The 15,942-nt window shown below is 47.6% G+C and overlaps 1 protein-coding gene across 3 annotated transcripts in view; it reads left to right on the forward strand.

The window, feature by feature from the left end:
- Nucleotides 1-7,740: 7,740 nt before the first annotated feature.
- The window catches only part of SCMH1 (Scm polycomb group protein homolog 1), a 1,232,539-nt gene continuing 1,224,337 nt past the window's right edge, over nt 7,741-15,942 (forward strand). For 2 of the 3 annotated variants that reach the window (XM_069623049.1, XM_069623050.1), the window contains exon 1: nt 7,743-7,945. The gene's annotated coding sequence lies outside the window, so the exon portion shown is untranslated. Of the gene's footprint in view, nt 7,946-15,942 lie in introns of all 3 variants that reach the window. The other variant, XR_011279630.1, reaches the window with a different exon arrangement.

The following is a 15,942-nucleotide window of genomic DNA, read 5'->3' on the forward strand; positions in this document are numbered from 1 at the left end:
CGTCCGTAGCTCCCGGGCTGGTAGTGTGTATCTCTCGGGCATTAATGTGGTGTGCTAATGAGGTCGTTTAAGCCCGTGAGGGCTCAGCCACCGCAGCGTTCCTCCCCCAATTGAATTTCAGCAAGCCGTCATGGCTGGGGCCTGTGCCTGGGGGTGGACCGCTACTTGACATTGTGACAATGGGTTTTAATTTCTCTGCTGCACCTCTAGAAGCTCCTCCGGCGCGTCAGAGGGAGAGCGGCATCCCAGTTGTCTCTCATAACCGTTTCCTCATATTGGGCAGCCATGTGCCCGTCTGCCATTGCTCCCTCAGGCTCCTCCTGAAGTGCTGTGACTCGCTCTCTGGTGCCTGCAGGTCCTGTGTCCTCGGACCAAGCGAACCTGCTGTGGGCGGGCTGTGCACCTCCCTCCCGACTCGCACTCCCCCGTCGCTCCTCACCGGGGGCGCCACCAGCGCTGAGCACCCATTTTCTCACTGCCTCCGTCCCAGGCCTCAGTGCTCACGCTCCTCCCCTGCGTGCGAGGTCGTGCCCACCATCTTGTCTCCCCAGACTCTCCACGAGACTTCGGCCTGCTGTATACACCTTCTCCCGGTCCTCAGTCACCACCACTTTCGGTACGCAATGTCTCCAGCACTCGAGGAACCCTCCCCTACATTTTCACGGTTTGCACGCCTCCAGAAAGGGGATTTAGATCACCAGGACTGGATCATCGATCAGGAGCTCAGCGGAGTCGCATCCTGCAGTGTCGGCGGCTAGCCACGTCCTCCAGATCAATTGCCTTTTTAAAGAATGCTTATTTAAAAGTGATGTTAAATAAATACATAATTATTTATAACTGAAACCTTGAGTACAAGTGTTACTTGGCTACTTGTATTGACTGATTTAATCTGTACAGCTCTACAGCTCACATGTACCCCTTTTGCTGCTCAGTCACACTACCAACTTGTGTAGTGCAGACCTATACCAAAAGGTATAGAACCTAGAACCTCCAGTCACAGAAACCCTTTTCTAATTTTAATTACTCCACCCCTCCCAGGAGGTATAATGCCTCCTTAACACATCCCCACTCTGTTAACCACTGCCAACTGAGGATCATGGGGCTTACCATTCCCCAGAGGCCAGAAGAGGTGGGTTGTGTGTACTGTGAGGAGGACGAGGAATGGGGATTATCGATGGGTAATCTAGGCATCAGCTCCAAGTCCCTCTTACTCATCCCAGTACTTACTTTTGAGCAATACATATGAAACACCACCTATGAAAACCAACACCACACACATATATGCTGTAACACCTCCATCACTAACTTTATTGAAGCACAACAGCCCACACTTCCTTAAGTGTATGCCAGCATCCATCACAATGGTTTCAAATGCACAGGCCTCTTGACTGGCAACATCCAACCGGTTATGTTGAATGAATGGGTTAAGGCCGACCGAGGTGGCCGCCCTACAAATGTCATGCATGCAGACTCCCCGTGCATCTGCCCAGGACGTCGCCATGCCTCTAGTCAACCGACCATGAATCTGTAGAGGTAGCGGTACCCCTGCCACCTTATAGGCCATACAAATGACTATTTGAAACCAAATGATAGACACCACAGCAGATTTCCTTCCCACCCTCAAAGCCCCATATAACAAACACATTATCCACTTTCAAAACAGCAGTCCTTGAAATATATGCAAGCACCGCCCTATGGACATCCAAGGCTGCCATCTCTCTTCCTCTGGCGAAGATGGGTCCAGGTGGAACGCCGAAAGCACAGTGTCCTGAGACCTGTGGAACTTTGAATCCACTTTCCGTATCAGGGGTGTTGCTAAGTCTGGAAAAGATCTGGGGCTATGCTAATGTCAGGTTCTTGAGGTTAGCTAGTCTTTTGGATGTAGCCCCTGATCTTCTGTCTGGGGCTACAACCAAATGACCCGGGGTTATAGCCCCCTCAACCCCACCCTAGCAATGCCTCTGTTCGGTAGAAAACTAGAATCGCAGCACCAGTGCAATCGGGAGCACTCTCAGAAATGGCTCCTTACAGGGCAGAGTGCTGCTGATTTCCCCCAATCTGCGGGCAGATTTAATTGCCACTAGAAACACTGACTTGAGAATCAATGGTCTCAAGTCAATGTCCTCCACCGGCTCAAAATGGGAATCCTGAAGAAACTTAAGCACCAGCAGAAGATCCAAAGGGGGAGTCCCTGAATAATCCACCAGCCTTGAAAGGGTAAAGCTGGCAAACATGCACTCCACTAGGGCATCCTCTTCCGAAATTTCCCAGCCAGGTTCACGAAACGCCTTCAATGATGCCCTTAAGCCCTCAGGGTAGACACAGCAAAGTCCTTCTTAAACCCAGCAGACAAGAAATGTAGTATATCCACCATGCTACAGGACATGGCCTGAATCCCATTCCTCACACACCAGCAGAGCAGGAGACAAAATGGTTCAAATGCCCATTGTAGCATTTAAGCTTTGCAGGCCATCTACAGGCCTGCAGAGATGGGCCAGCGGAGTAAAACCTAGCTCCGGCCAGCACCTCTACTCAATCTCGATGCCGACCATCTTGAAAGAGACAGTCCCTGCCCCTCGATGACCTCAAAGGGGATAGGTACCAGTGCAGCACCCACACCGGAGCCACTGCCAGATTCAGTAGGGGAACCACGATCCATGCAGTCAATAGACCACCACCAGGATCAGTTCCACCTTGCAGTCTTCAAGTCCACCACCCTCGGAATCAAAGGGATTGGAGGAAATGCCTATAGCAGATCCTCCTGGCCACTACAAGCACATTGTATCCACTTTCCAGGCCCCTTTGCTCTGAAAACTGGAGCAAAATTACAGGAGCTGTGAATTCTTCAGAGAAGCAAATAGATCTAGGCTGGGAGGGCCAAAATGTGCTCCAATCTTCTAGAACTAAGACTGGTGCAGCTACATCTCCTAGGAGGTGGGGGAACACTTCACTGAGCCGTAAAGCAAGTGAGATAGTTCATTCCCTTGATATGCATTGCTCTCAGGGATTCCAAGAGTGAGTCTCCGCCCACATCCCCAGACCACTGACCAGGTCCCCAGACCTGGAGACCGCAAGCCCCCTTGTCGATTCATGTATACAACTGCTGATGCATTGTTCGTCTTCAACAACATACACTGCCCCTGCACCTTGTCGGAAAAGACCACCAGTGCTCTGGCAATCGCTGCTAGCTCCTTCCAGTTGGAGAAATGCAATTTCTCTGCCTGAGTCCACCTCTCCTGGTGAGCGAGAGGCTCCAGATTCCCTGACCACCACCCAGCTCCATTTACATCTGTGGTAAGTATAATCGTTACTGTACAGACCACACAAGAAAAATCCCTCTCCTGAGCATGTCCACCTCCAACCACCAGAGACAACTGTTTTTCAGGCCCTGAGACAGCTTTGAACTACTGCGAAGCCTGTCACCAATGCAAATGGAGATGTGCCACCAGAGGCCTCAGGTGCAACCATGCTATTACAAACACACAAGCTGCTGTGATGAATCTGATGATGTCATCACTCCTTCTCCTCGTGTGGCCAGGGAACGGCAGTCGCTAACTGATCCTGCCCCTGGGGGTGGATATGTGAGGGAGGATCACATGAGGGGAGGTGACCCACAGAAGGATGGACATGCATCATCAGATGAGACATTGCATCGCCACTTTGCTTTTAGGGATAACCCCTTCTTTCTCCATGCCTTAATAGCAAACTGTGATAACCCAGCTCAAAATCTTGTCAAAAGTGCTGCTAGAACTCATGAACATTTTAAACCTTTTGAAACAACATGTACTGAAATGAATAAGAGGACTGCAATGAACAAGAACGTTTACCATGATGCACAGTTTGGAGGAATGTGATTGGTCTAGGACACCTTCCAGCCTGGAAGCAGGAGTTTAAATGAGCTGCTGCAAGAAAATGGAGAGACCATCCAGTTCCAAGCACTTGGAAGCTGACAAGAGACACAAAGAGCAGACCTGGAGGCAAGGGAAAACCGAGTGGAGGCAATGAGAGAGGGAGCAGATCCCAGCACTCTGTGCCGGTCGGGCAGACCAGGAAACATGCGGGCCGAGGGCCATGGCTGCAGAGCACTGCCAGCGGGAGACGAAGTGAAGAGGCGATCTGCGGACCGGTTGCGTAGTACAGAGGTGCCGGTCGACTGGAGAAGCGCCAGAAGAAGGAAGTTGTAGCGGGATCTAAAAGCCAGGACGGGCTTCGTTCCGATGCAAGGAGCGCAAATGCTCTGTGCCTCTGACTGGAGAAAGCCGTTCAAAGCCAGCACAGAGGCAAGTACCTGAACGAGTGCGGATGGTTTGAGAGAACGCAGAAGAAGTCAGTGTGGCCAGAGGGGAGAAAGGGATGCCAAAACTGAGGTGAAGAGAACCTGAAAGCGTGAATTGGTTGCAAACTGTGGGGAAGCAAAAGATCCTCATTGGAATCAGTGTCATCTCCATTGTGATGGTACTTTGTCATAAAGTAACTTGGGGAAGACCCATGCCCCCTTGTACTGAATGAGATAGAGAAATAGAATTATAAAGTCTTGGTAGGAGCGTATACCAGGTGAAGAGTGGATCTGGGATTTGCATCGATAAATAAATTATACATGGCAGTGGAGGGAGTCTAGGAGGAATACTGGGGAAGTGAGTCATCCCCTTTGGAACCGTTCCATTCTTTGAACTTTTGCTTTGGTAGAGAGAATCCTGGGGATCTGAGTCATCCCCTTTGGAACTGTGAACATTGATCATTTGAAACCTTTCTTGGAATTATATCTTTTGCTGAACTTGAACATTTGTGCACTTTTGAACAAGAGACAATACCCCTTAACACGTTAGAGTTTGTTTTAGATTGGGAGTGCTAGGATATGATTTCGGGCACAGGACATTTTTGCTTGGACATCTTGACACTTGACAAACCCTTAGTTTTGGTTGAGGTAGGGAAATACCTCCTAGAGTAGGTTCAGTGGGGCATTTTCCAACCCTTTTATCATCTGAATAAAAGTCTATAACAACCATTATAAAGTCTATGTGTCCGTATCTCATTCCTGGCTCCTCACAATGCCATATGACCCAGAATCCTGAGCAACATCCTGACTAATACCACCTCCATCCTGCACCATTCCAGCAGCAACCCTCAAGATAAGTTGTACGATCTAGTGGTCAATATCACAAATAGAGACCGGAGGGTTGTTTAACGACCCATAAGGAATAATCCCTCTAATAGAACATTCCAAAATCTGTACAATTAATTCCTTTAGGTCAAGCATTGTAAACCCATGTGTAGTCTGATAAGAATAAATGTCAGATAAAAAACCATCAATCTTCTTTTATCAGTAAAAAAAGAATTTAATCCATCATTACATTTGAATAGATCACAATAATATTTATAAAAAAATCATTTATGATACTATATATCTTGTGTATATAACAATAGTGTTAAAATAAAAGGTGGTTCCTATTTTAGCCACCATTTGGGCTTCTGATTAGAACCATTTGGTATCTCAGACACCTTCATATGGCTTAATTCACTCAGTCACTTCCAAAGCGTCCCAACATGTTTCGCTCCCTATACGCATTCAAAACAGTAGAGTTGGAGTTTCATCAGGGGAACACCACCTAAAATATTCACATTGTTAATACAAATCTACATAGATACATAGTAAAATCATCAAAATTCTCTCTAAACTTATTTCTTGTCATATAAATTGACATTTCGAGTTCCAAATAACTCTTCTGTGGCCTTTCTTGTCTGTCTTCACAGACTGTCACAGGGTCTATATTGAGTTGTGAAGTCCTTATTTAATAGTTGGATGGTTATTTTTCTCCAGGTACTTTTCAAGGTTTGATGAATGTACATTTTGAGATTGGGTACCTGCTAGGGCAAATTTTCTTTAGTAAGAATATGTGGTACAGGGTCCGATTGCCTTGTGATCAGCACCAGGATCCGCGTTGTCTATGATCTAGTGGTAACAGTATTCAACTCAGGTTCATCTGAAAGTGTGCCCCAATAAACGTAAAATCCTGAGAGGGCTCTAGTCTGGATTTCCCTTGATTGACCAAAAACCCACACCAGTCAGACAGGAACATGTGGTCTGCAGCCCTTAGAGACCTCGAGGGTGCCTTCACACGCCATTCGTCCAGGTAGGGGAATACATGCATCCCCCCCCAAGAGGTAGTGAAGCCAATACCAGAGCCAGGACCCTGGCAAACACCCTCTGGGCGGATTGTAAGTCAAACTGTATGAACCTAAAATTATGCCTCCCTAATGCAAACCGCAAGTACTTCTGATGTGTCTGATTGATTGGTATGTGAAAACGGGCATCTGGCAGATCGATGGAGGCCAAGAAGACCCCCCTCCTCACCAGATAGATGCTTTTTTAAAGAGTCTGCATCTTGAATGGGAGCTTGGACACCATCCTGTTGAGTTACCACAAATCCATAATCAAGCAGAAATTCTGAGGACCCTCTGAAACCAGAAAAAGGCAGGAATACAATCATTTCTCCCTGAAAGTCCTGGGCACCCTCTGTATGGCCCTCTTGTCCAAAAACCGCCGCAAGGTCAGCCTTGTGGGTGCGTGCTGGGGCCACGGAGTCAACACAACTCCAGAATGCACCTGGGGTACTAGATATAGTATCTCGGACCCAGTCTGAGGGCACGACAGACCCAGACATCAGACGACACATGTGCCTTCTGCCCACATCACATGTGATGTGGGCAGCAGCAGATGGCTCTACGCTCCCAGGAGCGCCTTCTCATCACAAAGGTGACACCTGTCTACACCTTGCCCCCTCGGCCAGCAGGGGGCCCGAAGGCAATGCAGGCTGCTTTCTACTCCTATCGCCCATTTGCAGGAGAGAGTACCCACACCTGTCTTCAACCGTTGCCCCTCAAAGCCAGGCAGAAAGATGATCAGGTCTCAGTTCTGAGGAAGGACATTTTAGGATTCAACACTCAGACAAGGGACAAATGCCCACGGGGCCCACCCACGATACATTTCTCACATCAAAGGCAAATAGCCCAGGCTGCACAGGGTCTCCATCTGATATCTTATCTTTTTAACATGCTCAGCAAGCACACCATTTGCAACTGTGATCAGAAGTAATGTCAACAGATTACATACAGAACATGGAATATGCGTCCCTTAAACTTAGAAATGGTGCACTTTTGATAGCCATAACTCCTCCTACCCAGAGCCCTGTCAGTCTTGCCTAGGGCGCCCTTTGCTTAAAATCTGCCACTGCATGAGATACTGTTTGGGAATAAATAACCAAGGGACCGTGAGTGAAATTAGATATTATACCTGCAGAGCGTTGGGCTGGGGCTAGGTAATTTGATAAGAAAGTTTCTGTTATGGGAGCGCAGTCCTCACAAGTACTGTGACGGTAGAGAGTGCGACTATGAGTAATGTAGATTATAGGTAAGTAAATAGAGCATTCTTTGTGAATCGGTCCCTCCGAGTTAAATGATTGCGCGCATCAGTTCCTGGCATGTGTTTTCGTTTCTTGTTATTGGATGCTAATTTTCTGTTTCTATGATGGGGCGTTCAGTTGTTGTTTTTTTCTAGGGTGATTAGTGTCCGTTTCAGTTACAATCCGTGTCTTTTCATTTATATAAACTTTCAGTTACTGACAGGTCATGTTTTCAATGCCCTGGTTAGCTTTTGAGTAAAGCGTCAGCGTCTGTCATCATGTACTGTGGGGTTTTGTGTTTATATGTGTATTCTATTAAGCGAGCCGGCGAGACTCCCGAGTGTCTGCGTCTTCCAATGCGCTGCTCGGGCGGTAGGGGTCGTCCCAGGCCCAACCCGTCTCCCCCGAGGCCTGTCAGCAGTGAAGGCCCGGTGTGCGCCTCCTTCCCCCCTCACACGCCGCCGCCGCCGCGCACCGGAAAACATGGCGGATAGGCACTGAGGGGGCAGCCCGCTGAAGCACCGCACCCGCGGCCCCCGCGACAGGTACAGTCACCAGGCGGCGAAAAAGGGCTGGCCCTGTGCCGGCGCAGGACGACCGCCCCTTCCAGCTTCCAGAGCCGGGGCGCGGGGTTGATGAGGCAGCTTGACTGGCTACGGCCAGTGGCTGACTCCCAGTTGCTTGGGGTGGCTGTCATGTTTAGGGCACCCCTGTAGACAGAAGCTATGCTCGCTTCTCTCCTGCCTTTACGCTGCGTAGAACCCCGAATACTTAACTGACGGTGTGCCAGGACTAGAGCGCGTGTACTGTCAGCCGACGTCTGCGTGACATGTTTATGTTTTTTAGACATGCTTTTATCTGGTCTGACACTGACTGGAGAGCGGGAACCCGTTCCTCGTTCTCCAGTGTTAGGCTTGCTACTCTTCCCCCCACAAAGAGACGGAGCCTGACGGACACAACAATGTTGGCCATAGCAAGGAGACGCCAGCAGCCTGGGATTATATACTCCGCGTTCATTTCACTGTGCAAGTAGCATGGCAGGCTCGTACTCTCTGCAGCATCTGTAGGGTTAATGATTGGGATGCTGTGCTTGTCTTCAGACAAAGGTTCCTCGCCAGGCGCTTACAGTGATTGTAGGTGTGAGCGAGCGAACCCTGTTTTACAAACCTCATTTTGGTATCAAATTTCGGAAGTAATGTTTGCTATAGCCAGTTGCCTCTATTGATCGCGTGTGTTTTTGTATGTATATGAATATATATTCCCGTTTAAATGTGTCCACTCATTCATTTTGTCTATTTACAAGTGTATATACCCAAGGTTGCACAGCGACAGTTTACTCTCGAGACGTGAAGGTACTTTCGTCTGTCACTATAGTTAAACGATGCTTTAGAGCCTCAAAGAGCAAGACCTCTTTTAGGACCTCATACCCATCTTTAATGGTGTTCTTAACCTAGAGCAGTTTCAATACCTAGGATACAGTCAGTAGTTAAATCAGAGCAGGCGTACAGCGTCTTATAAGAATGCATGACTTCTGACTTCTTTTTAATAACTGGTTGTTCCAAACTTTTTTTTCCTTCAGAGCAGTTATCCCATAGGAAATTACTCTTCAGCTAATTTAAAAGGACCGCAGACATTAGGGGATAACGGGTGGGAAGATGGGAGGGATTTAAACTTCACTACACACCGTGCACCGAGACCCGGCAGTCTCCTAAAATGTTTATTGAAACTGGGCTCGCACCGGCACATTCCACTTTTTGTTGTTTGCGCCTTGCTGGAGATTCGAACCCAATCCCTGCTTGTGACAAGCCAGTGTTACATCACACTGTGCTATTTAGTGGGTGCAGATATTAATTTGTTTCATTCAAAAGACTGGATGATGCATAAAGCCCGCAGCTAGCTTTGTGTCAAGCAGTCTATTGCATGAAGCAAAATAAATAAAGCACCCATGAAATAGCAGTGTGATGCGGCACTGGCGTTTCACCGCAGGATTCAGGATCGAGTCGCCAGTACGGGACAATACAAAAAAAAAAAAGAAGCAACCACAAAGTGAGAAAATCTTCCACGTTGGCGAAACTCCAGGCTAGCCAAAATTCGAGTCCATTTATTTGTCTTTCCTGATGCTCCCTGCTTCAGCCCTGCAGTGGCAGCAGGGCAGGTTTAAAGGTCACATGTCCATCCCTGACAGCTGCTGGAACCACAAGTTCTAATAGGCATAGGTGGCATTTTAATTGTCTGCCTCTCTTATTCAAATTATAATTGTGTATCCTAGTCAGCCAGGGGGCATGTTAAACTTAAATATATGCCATGCCTGGTTCTGTCACAATGGGCACTGGGGTCACACAATTAGGAAAGTGATATACAATTGAAAAGTGTTATATGATTAGGCACTGTGTGCACCATATACTACATGTACACAACACACTATACCTGTCTGTAATGTATATTGTGTGCATCTAATCTGTATTCACTCCAAAGGCCACCTGGATGCATCATGCAACTAAGCGCATCACATGTAACAGTGCCTTGATGCCCAAGGGCTGTTAGCGCGCTATATAAATTTAAATAAATAATAGAGTGACCCAATAAAGACACTTTCACAACATGGTGCGGAACACTGGAGTCCCTTTGAAGTCAGCCAACATTGAAAGAGGGCAGCAATAAAGTAGCCAGGAAGGGGTAGGCTGAGGGAGGGATTCCATCATCTTGGTTTCTGCTACAACTTCCTGTCCTCCCCATTTCCTGCAGACAAGACACTCTGGGTATGATGTCAGAGGGCAAAGTACAACAGCGAGGTTTGGACCCTTTAGAGCGGGCTTGCGTTGGACAAACACAAATCAAAAGGGGTGATTGCTGGAAGGTTTAGAATTAATCTTAACTTCTGGCATTGCTCTGGGCAACCCTCCAGACCATCGTTCTTTGCCTGCAAAGCCATTACAAAAGGGGCAGTCCATCCCAAAATACTTGGTCGCATCCCTTCTGCACAACACTACAAGGGTCCCCAAACATGTTTCGGCCTCGTTGGGCCTCATCAGCGAGGAGTAGCTTGGGTCTCTAGGCCCAGCAGACTCGGGACCCACGTCTGGGCATACCCGTCCCACTCAGGGTGACTGCAGCCCCTGCAAGTGCACTATACAAACCTTCCTGGTAGAAAAGGGCAGAGCAGAAGCAGGGACACCCCACTCTTTATCCCTTCAGGTCCTGGACTGGGCCTCCCAGCAACTAAGAAGTCAACGAACAGCCCTGGTTCACACCTCGATCCGCTTGTGAGCTACACATCCTGCAGATAACCTGTCTGTCCCAAGCTTTTTCATGCCATCGCTGCTTGGAACACACTTCGCGTCCAACACGACACTGAGTTACCACTTCAAAAAACACCAAGAGGCCTAGCTTGAAGCTTTGGAACCCCAAACAGGAAACCAAAGGTAGTGAAGAGGTCCTGTCCCCATGGTCTACCTTAAAGAATGTGTCAGACAACCCAGGCTTGCGCAATTTTGGGTGCTTGCAAACAGAGGTGATTAATTGGCATGCAAGTCAAGGAAAACAACACCATGCACCTAACTCTATCGCTCTCTTCTTTTCATTCTTGTCTATATCTTTCTTCTGGGGTCCCTCAGGGCTCCGTTGTGTCTTCCATTTTATTTAACATCTACGTTTAGCCTTTTGTTGAGGTCATCCACTCCCAATGCCTCCTCTGTTGTTCCTATGCTGACAATACACACATTATTTTGTTGTTTAAAATCTCTCAGCCGGATACTTCTTCTCAGCTGAGGGGCTGCTTGGAGGCTGTGGGTTTCTGGTTGAGCAACAACTGTCTCTAGGTGAATGGGGACAAGACGGAGGTGCTGGTGGCTGGTACCCGTTCTGTCAACTCTGTGGGCTCCTCCTTTCTGACCTTCTGCTTTGTGTCTTTTCCCCAAACCGGTGTCTGCCGTCCAAGATCTTGGCTTCAAAATTTCTTCCTCTCTTTCCACAAAGGGCTGTATCTGTCAAGTTGTTCATTTACAATTTAGGGTCCTTCGCAGATTTCTCCCTCCTCATTTTTCATGCCCCGATGGTTGCCTCTTTTGTTTTGAGTCGGTTTGACTATTGCAACTCCCATTTTCTAGCCCAACTTTTATATTTTACTCATTGTATGCAACTCCTTCCGAATCTTGGAGAACAAGCTGCTACTGCCACTCCATATCGCTCCATATCTCCCATGTGCTACGATCTCTGCACTGGATTCCCGTCTTGAAACAGATCGAATTTAAGTCGATGTGCATAGTTCACCGGGTGTTCTATGGCCAGGGTGCTGAATTTCTACAACTCAAATTCTGTCCTTGCATCCCAGGACGCTCGTTTACGCTTTCGGGATGCTAATCTTATTGCGGTTCCTCGCTGCATGCTTTCCAGGACTCGGGGCAGGGCATTTTCGTTGACTGCTGCCAAACTCTTAAACTCACTGCCGTCCTTTTATAAGGACCATCTCCAGTTTAGGCGTTCTTAAACGACTTTTCTTTTCAAGATTGATTTTGCTTGCCCCTCAGGCGTATCATTTAGGGTCACATCACCAAGAAGCCTTCTGGTAGATGCACTCTTGATAAAAGCACGTAACATAACAATAGGGCCCCAACTTCCCTGCCCTTCAGACCTGTACCTTTTTATAAGTCATTGGCCACCTAACTAGGGCAAGTTCGAAAATACTGTGACTAGGCCTTCCTGCATATTCATCCTGTCTCCTGCCAAAACAGTGTCCCTCCTTAATAAACAATTCAGCCCTACTTTACTTTACTTTCCGTTACCAGATATGGCGTGTGCTGATGCCTTGCGGTTAAGCAGATACTGGACAAGGGGTGTAACATTCAGCCTTTCACTATGCTTTCTGGCTTGGCACATCCCCCCCCCCACGTGATAAATTCCGGTCGTAATAACACCTTATTGTCCCATGTGGTCGGAACCAATTCTTGTACTAGGGGTGTACCGAATAGTAGATTTAGTATTCAGCATAATAATACCGAATAGTTACACAAGTATACTGAGACAAATATTTGCCTTTTTAATAAATAAAGTAACATCGACAAGAAAAACACTTTGTAAATTAAAAACACGCTTTGCCATTTGTGTATCATGAAAGGAGTAAGTTATCAGAAAATAAACTATTCAATAACAGCACAGTTTATTTGTTCATTAATAGGAAGGGCCCAAGTAGCTTAAAACTAGCCCAAAAGTATAATATGTAATCCCTGTGAGTGAGACCGAGATGTGTCTACTTATACGTTCAAATGTTAGTTTTGGGCCTGCCCATCTTTAGCCTTCTGGCTCCAGCACGTCACTGAATCACAAAAGTAGTGATTACATCAGTTACTGCCTTCTTGACTTCTGCTTTGTTACTAAATATAAACCTTTAGGATGCGAAAGCCATGCTTTCTACCTGTGGTACTGTATGGGGATGAGGCATTTGAACAATGTCTTTTAGTCAATAGATAGTATTTTTCTTTCTTTTTCATGTACAACATATTTGTAATGTTTTCGGGCATGGTAAAGACACCAGACAAAAATATAGGGAATGCTAAGTCCTCCATGGCTCTCGGCTGACTCTACAGGGAAGGGACAGTTCTGATTTTCAGTTCTTTAATTGGCGTGTGCATGTTTATTTTACATAATTTGTTTCACTTGTACATTCATTTGGTCCAATGTTTCTAAATTGTAAACGTGTATTGCATTTTCTTTATTACTCAAATATCCCTCTTTTCTGACCCTAATGTTGGGAGGAATATTTCTATCCCAGACTGGCGCACTTTGATTACACAAATATAGCCATTTCTTTTAGTAACATCTGTCACTTTTATTCATTTTGGCAACATGAGACAGTTGGAGGGCAGAAATGCCCAGATGTGGGTCAGTTGCTCGCTGCGCCGTAGGGAACCAAGCTGCACCTCACTGAGGAGGTCCAACAAGGCTGAAACATGTCCAAGGCTGCTTGTGTTTCCATGCAGAGGGGACCTGGCCAGCAGTTTGGGCAGGGCTGCTCCCATTGGTGGCAGTACCTGACTGATTTGCATATGGCTGGACCCCTTTTGCAATGGCTCAGACAGGCTAAAAAATGGTGGTGTGGAAAGTTGCCCAGAGCTGTCGATGACAAAGGATTTGTGGGCTAGGTCAAGATTGCTGAGTCGACCAAGAGAATTTCAGTCTTATCGTCATTCATGCATAACATGTGGTAGACCATCCAGGCCTGGATGGTTTGGTAGATTGAGTGCAGCGATTTTGAGTTGGTCGAGTAGTTATAGTTATAGTGTGGAAGGTTGCCCGTGAGGGGCAGGCAGATTTGTGTATCATCATAGTTTGTGTAGGATATGCCCAGGTCATCTAGGAGGTGAAAATATTGTACAGGTCAGGTGAGACGCAGGAGCCTTGGAGGCTGCAGGTGACCGGGGATGTAGGGGCAGTGGCTGGGAAAACTCTCGGTTCCATGTGTTAATATCCCCGCAAAAATATTGCTACACAAAAATATCGCTATTTGAGGCAATATTAAGGCATGGAATTTAAGGGGGACACCCCCGCACCCCCAGCATTATTTTGTAAGGAGCGGGGGACACACCCGCAACCCCCACTCCCAAAAACCCAAAAAATGTTCCCACCCAAAAATATCACCTATGGCCGTTACAAACAAATATATAGCGATATTTTTGGTGGGGATAATATGTAGTGATCCCAAACTCTAATGGATCTGTTGGTCAGAAAGGAAGATATCCAGGCGATAGCTTCAGCAGAGAAGAGAGCTGCCACAGAGAGGTGTTGACACAGGATTTGGTGGTCCATGAGGTCAAAGGCTTCAGACTGTCCAGCAAAAGGATTTTTTAGTCTAGCAGTGCAATTTCTGTGCCATGGCTGGGTCGAAAGCAAGATTTGCACAGACCTAGGAGATTGTTAGATTCGAAGTGCATTTGGATCTGGGGGTATGCTGCGCAAGCCAAGATTCTGTGGCTGAGGGAGGTTGCCACCCCAGTTCACCGCCTTCTCCTTTCGCTTCTACGGTCCCGGGTAAATACTTTGATCTCCTATTATTCTTGCCGCATGTTCCAGGAGTTAGGGGCCTTCTCCTCCCCCTTACCCTCCTCAGGTCGTGTCAGGGGGCCTCCCCCGCTTCTCTCCTTCCTTCATTCACTCCTCACCTCCAATCTCATGCCTCATGAGCTCTCCTCCGGCTCCTCTCCCCTTCCCACGTACCGTCTGTAGCTCCCAGGCTGGTACTGTGTATCTCTCTGGCATTAATGTGGCCTGCTAATGAGGTCGTTTCAGCCCGTGAGGGCTCAGCCGCCGCAGCGTTCCTCCCCCTATCGAATTTCAGCGAGCCGTCATAGCTTGTAGATGGGCCACTTCCAGCACAGTTCTTTGGTATTTGCTTGGTACTAACAACTGTTGGATGGCCTCTCCCCCAGGTTTCATTGGCACTCGGTAGTACAATCCTTTTTCTTTAAGAAAGTATGGGCTCTCTGCTCTCATTTCTTCTTCCGTGACTGTCCGAGCATGGCTCAACACTGGATCCAGTTCCTGGGCCATCCGAAAACTGTCTCCTTGTTTGTCCAGTTTCCAGTTCAATGTTATTGAAAGCATAGTTTGTTTAAACCATCCCCTCTGTATCTTTCTCCTTTCAGCTCTGTTTTTCCTCACCTTAGCGGGAGGTGCTAGAATTTCGTGGTCATGAAAAGGGGTGCTTTCCAGCCAACATTTCTCAATGGTTTTTATAACGTGTGGAAGGTTTGGTACATCGGAGTCCACCACGAGTGGTTCAGGTAACACTGCGGCCCTCAAGTCTATCTGTTCCCCCGCCTACCTAACTTGAATCTCTTTTGTAGGGTATCTTTTTACATCCCCATGCACACATCTGATGGGAATGCTTCTGCCAGACTTAAGGTTATCACCTACCAGTTTGGCGCTGACTGCTGTCTGTAGACTTGGGGAGTCTATCATGGCTCGGGTCAGACGCCCTCCACTTCTGCGTCGCAGGTGTAAACATAGGGATATTTTGTGGGTTGTTTTGACTCTGTGTAGTCTCCTTCCTTGGGTACATCGAAGGTCCCGATATCCATACCATTCTTTGCTCATAGTCAGGCTAGGTGGTCCTATTGTGCACATTCAAAACATTGGGGCCCTCTTGGTCCCATCCCTGGAGGTCGGCTCAGCATACTTCCCTTGCCTCCTGGTCGTATCCCCGGTCCTTCCCATTTCGGACATTTGTTCATGGAGCTAGATCAACGTGGCACTGGGGGGGTGGGTTTGGGCAGGGTCGGACCTTGGCAGTGGTTGGTCCGCTGGTCATTCTGCCAGGTTGAGGGTACGTTCCGAGCCACCCCTGTCCTGCCTTTGGGAGGCTGAGGCTATGTTAACCGCCTCCGTTAAACTGGGCTTATGGTGTTGTCGCACCCAATGTTGGATTGGTAGGGGAAGGGCCTCCACAAACTGTTCTAGCACAATCTTTTCTGCCATCTCCTGGGTTGTGGTGGTGACGGTCTGCAGATATTTGTCTCCCAGTTCCTTTACTCTGTAAAACAATTGCATG

Source organism: Ambystoma mexicanum, chromosome 11 (assembly GCF_040938575.1).
Source record: "Ambystoma mexicanum isolate Mex_15411 chromosome 11, UKY_AmexF1_1, whole genome shotgun sequence".
NCBI lineage: Eukaryota > Metazoa > Chordata > Amphibia > Caudata > Ambystomatidae > Ambystoma > Ambystoma mexicanum.